Source organism: Galeopterus variegatus, unplaced genomic scaffold (genome assembly GCF_000696425.1).
Source record: "Galeopterus variegatus unplaced genomic scaffold, G_variegatus-3.0.2 Scaffold15244, whole genome shotgun sequence".
In the NCBI taxonomy this organism is placed as follows: Eukaryota; Metazoa; Chordata; class Mammalia; order Dermoptera; family Cynocephalidae; genus Galeopterus; species Galeopterus variegatus.
Window position 1 is genome coordinate 5,014 of NW_007741355.1, and position 4,978 is coordinate 9,991.

A 4,978-nucleotide genomic window follows, 5' to 3' on the forward strand; every position below is an offset into this window, starting at 1 on the left:
GTGTGTCACTTAGTTTAGCTACAGTACGTGGGCCTGCTGACTTCTGGCTTTAAGTTAGGCTCATGAAAGCTGCATGGGAAGTGTAAGTCTTGCAGGTAGAGTATAGAGGTACAGCACTAATGGTTGACCTGGGTATCGTCAACCAGTTCCGTACTTCATTGTCTTCTGACCACAGAATCACCGTGGTAAGAGAACCACCTGACAGGCCAGCTCTTTACTCATGTTCCTCTCAGGGTGAGGGTGCCCACACCCGAAGCAGTTTTCCATGTTTCAACTTTTATATCTAACTTCATAAACAAAAAGTTTTGTTTTTCCTTCATAGTCAAAAATATTTCAATCCAAGTTCTTTCTCATAGGTCTTTCAACAGCCTAAAACACAGGAGGAGGTTTGCCAACTAAGTATCAATATCATGCAGGTAATATTTAAGAGCAGTGATGCCCAAAGCTTGAAATAATGCAGATTATTTGCCAACCCCCCCCTCCTATTTATAATATATGTGTAATATACCAGGGGACTTCAAAAAGTTCATGTAAAATAGAATTAAAAAGTAATATGAACCTTTTTATGAACTTTGTGAAGTCCCCTCATATATTAAATATGTATCTTTTTTTTATCTTGTCTGTGTACATAATAGTTTAAGGTAAGTAGGGCAACAAAATAAAATTTAATGTAGGATTAATTCGAAATTGTTTTAACAGTACCCAAATATTTCATTTATATTTTCTTCTTTTTTGTGTTCTCATGGTACTTTATATATATTTTCATTAAAGCACAGTAAATTAAATGATAGTTGTTTACATTATATCTAGAGTGTAAATTTTTTCATTGGAACTAGTGCTTGTAGGCACATACAGTTGAACACGTGAGTGAGTGAACGAGAGAAAGGAAAAAGGTCTTTTTCCTAAATATATTCAAGAATTTAATAATTGATCAAAACATAGGTGCTTTTAATTTTCTACAACTTATGTTATATATATTGATAGTATATGTATTTTCTATCAGTTATGGGATACACATGTGTAATACACACACAAAGACACACTCCACCACCACCACCACAACTACACCACTTATGGGATATATAGTTTTACATTAATTTATGTAAAATTATTTTTAATGTCCAAATAGATTAATATCTAAAAGTTCATATCACTAAAACTTAACATTTTTGACATAGGTTTTTATATACTGTCTGGAACAATTGAGCACCAAGCCTGATGCAGATGTAGATACCACACAGTAAGTAAAAATGAAATTAATCGCATTGATGCATTTAGGAGAATTAAAAATATAGACTCAAGTTATATATTTGGTCTTACAAGGGATCTTCAGAAAGATCATGGAAAATGTGTATTATGAAAAAAGTATGCATGGGTTTCAAAATTTTTTTGCACTGAAATAAACTTGTACTGACCTGTTATAGCATGTCTGAATAAGATCTAGTTTGAGGCATAAAGAAGAAGCCATCAGTATGAAAAGAGCTCCTATCAGAGCAACATGAATTCTATTAAAATTGAAGTGAGAACATCAAATCTGTGGTGAAGCTTGGGTGAAATCATTGATGCTTTACAACAACTTTATGGGGACAATGTCCCAAGGAAATCAGTTTATAAATGGATAACTCATTTTAAAAAGGGACGAGACGGGCTGGCCCGGTGGCCCACTGCTACAGTGCGCCGCTTGGGAGCGCAGCGGCGCTCCCGCTGAGGGTTCGGATCCCACATACAGACCGGCCGCTCACTGGCTGAGCGAGGTGCGGGCGCAACACCGAGGGTTGCAATCCCGTTGCCGGTCCGGGTCTGGTACTGGCGCAACACTGAGGGTTGCGATCTGTTGCCGGTCACGAAAAAAGACAAAAAGGAAAAAAAAAAAAAAGAAGGGAGGAGACAACATTGAAGATGAAGCCTGCAGCTGCAGACTATCCACATCAATTATCAAGGAAAAATTAATCTTGTTTATGCCCTAATTGAAGAGGACTGATGATTCATAGCAGAAACAATGACTAGCACCATAGGCATCTCAGCTGGTTCAGTTTACACAATTCGGACTGAAAGATTACAGTTGAGCAAACTTTCTGATCACTGAGTGCCAAAACTGTTGTGACCAGAGGCCGTGGAGTGACCTGCACGCAGCAGCTCCAGCTCTCGGTGGACATAGGAACGGCGTGCGCGTGTCTTCCCGGCCTGAAGTAGGTGCCCACGGCCTGTGCTTCGAATGAAAACAACCCAAACCCGCTCTCGGTCTCTCAGTCCCTGCTCACCTGCTACACTCGCCTTCTGAAAGAATCTACTAGTTTCTACAGCTTTAACTGATTCTCCCCAGTGTTTCCCATTTCCCTCTAGAATGACCCTGGTGAGTTTCTGCAGCGGTCTGGCTGCCCCGGGACGCAGGCCCTCGGGGACCAGACCCTGACCAGGGGTGACAGAAGGGGCCCGAGTCCTCCTCCCGCACGGGGCAGCAAATCCTTCCTCACAGGCGAGCCTGGCAGCGTCTCTCTCCCCTGCCGCAGTATCTCACCCTATTTACACCCAGATCCAAGGAAAAGCCATGACACCCTCTCCCAGGAGCTCATAACCTTCCATCTGCTCTGAGATATCAATTATCACCACTCTCTCGAGTATCTCTAATAACTTCAAGTTTTCCTTTCCCATGACTCCTCCTTTCTGGCTTGAGACATTCTCAAGCTCTTCCATCAAAAAAAAAAAATGTAAACCATCTCTCTTCTTAACATGCTGTGCTACTGCCCCCTTCCTTCCACCGTCAAGCGTCCAGGAGTGACATAAGTATCACAGGTCTCAATCACTCTTTTTTGTTTGTTTATTAAACAGCTTTATTGAGATATAATTCACATACCACACAATTCACCCATTTAATGTGTGAAATTCAATAGTGTTCAGTATATTCAGATATATCACCATTGTCGGTTATAGAATATTTTCATCACCTTAAAAAAGACACCACACACCCTTTAGCTGCACTCCACTACCCGCCAGTCCTCCCCGACAGCTCTAAAGAAACTTTCCATCTCTGTAGATTCCCATCTCTATAATTTCCTATGTGGACATTCATATGAGTGGAACCATGTCATGCATGGTCTTTGGTGAGTGACTTCTTTCATTTGGCACACGTTGTCTTGAGGTTCATCTACAGGGTCAAACGTACCAGTACTACGTTCCTTCTCATGGTCAAATAGCGTCTCATTGTATGTGTAAGTTTTTGTATGGGCATGTTTTCATTTCTCTTGGGTTTATACCGAAGAATGGACATCCTGGGTCATATGGTAATTCTATATTTAACCTTCTGATGAAATGTAAGACTGTTTTCCAAATGTCATCTTACATTCAACACCAGCAGTATATGAGGGTTCCAATCTGGTATTACACTACTTCTCATAGCTTAAATTTCTACTTTCAAATCTCATTGAAAGAAAACGCACAATTTAAAATTTTTAACCTTTAATGTCTGCAATACTTCTTGCTAATGCTTTTTTAAAAACTTTCTAATTTTAAGTCATTTCCAATACGTGTCCTATAAAGCTCTATTTTTTTCATATTCATTATTAATTTCTGCAGATCCAAATCTTCATTTGAATATTGAGGAATTAAACCAAGAGTTTATGGTGAAAAGTGAAAAACTTTACGATGCCCTCATGAATTGTCACTGGCAGCCTCTGGATACAGTTCACTGTAACATCCCAAGGGAGACCCCAAAGTGAAGTAAGGTGTTCATGAAGCTCCCCAACTAGCATATTAATTGTATCCTGTTTTGTTTTTTTGGGGAAAAAAAATTTCCAAGGAATTTACTGGGTTCTGTATGTCAATATAAATTTGAAGGATTTAAATGTGATTCACATGACAGAACATAATGTAAATAAACTTTACCAGCATACACATTCCTGTAAGTGCGTTATGTTAAGTATGTGCCAGAAGAGCTCCCGTGACTGTCACAGTGGAAGAGCTGCACTATAGGACACTTGACAATAGCTTTGACATGAGCTGGGCTTGAGCTGAGCTGTGTGTGGCTTTGGCTGCTCTGATGTAATTTGCTGCTTCCTCTAACGTTAAACTCCNCAAAAAAAAAAAAAAAAAAAAAAAAAAAAAAAAAAAAAAAAATGTAAACCATATCTCTTCTTAACATGCTGTGCAAGTGCCCCCCTTCCTTCCACCGTCAAGCTTCCAGGAGTGACATAAGTATCACAGGTCTCAGTCATTCTTTTTTGTTTGTTTGTTAAACAGCCTTATTGAGATATAATTCACATATCACACAATTCACCCGTTTAATGTGTGAAACTCAATAGTGTTCAGTATATTCAGATATATCACCACTGTTGGTTATAGAATATTTTCATCACCTTAAAAAAGATACCACACACCCTTTAGCTTCACTCCACTACCCCCCAGACCTCCCTGACAGCTCTAAAGAAACTTTCCCTCTCTGTAGATTCCCATCTCTATAATTTCCTTATGTAGACATTCATATGAGTGGAGCCGTGTCACACATGGTCTTTGGTGAGTGACTTCTTTCATTTACCATATGTTGTCTTGAGGTTCATCTACATGGTCAAACGTACCAGTGCTACGTTCCTTCTCATGGCCAAATAGTGTCTCATTGTATGCATATGTCACAGTATCATTCCTCAGCTGGTAGAGATGTGGGTTGTTTCCACCTTTTGACTATTAAGAATAATGCTATTATAGACATTTATCTGTAAGTTTTTGTATGGGCATGTTTTCATTTCTCTTCGGTTGATACCGAAGAATGGACATCCAGGGTCATGTGGTAATTCTGTATTTAACCTTCTGAGGAAATGTAAGACTGTTTTCCAAACGTCATTTTACATTAAAGTTCAGCACTATACGAGGGTTCCAATTTCCCCACTTCTTCATCAATATTTATTATTTCCTAGTAGGTATAAAATGGTATCTCATTGTGGTTCTGATTTTGTTTCTTTGATGACTAGTGATGTCAAGCATCTTT

At 39.2% G+C, this 4,978-nt stretch overlaps 1 long non-coding RNA gene across 1 annotated transcript; it reads left to right on the forward strand.

Moving 5' to 3' along the window:
• Positions 1-347: 347 nt before the first annotated feature.
• LOC103582202 lies at positions 348-3,662 on the forward strand. Its single transcript, XR_549734.1, has 3 exons — positions 348-416; positions 1,179-1,240; positions 3,574-3,662. It is a non-coding gene; the product is annotated as an uncharacterized LOC103582202 (long non-coding RNA).
• Positions 3,663-4,978: the final 1,316 nt, after the last annotated feature.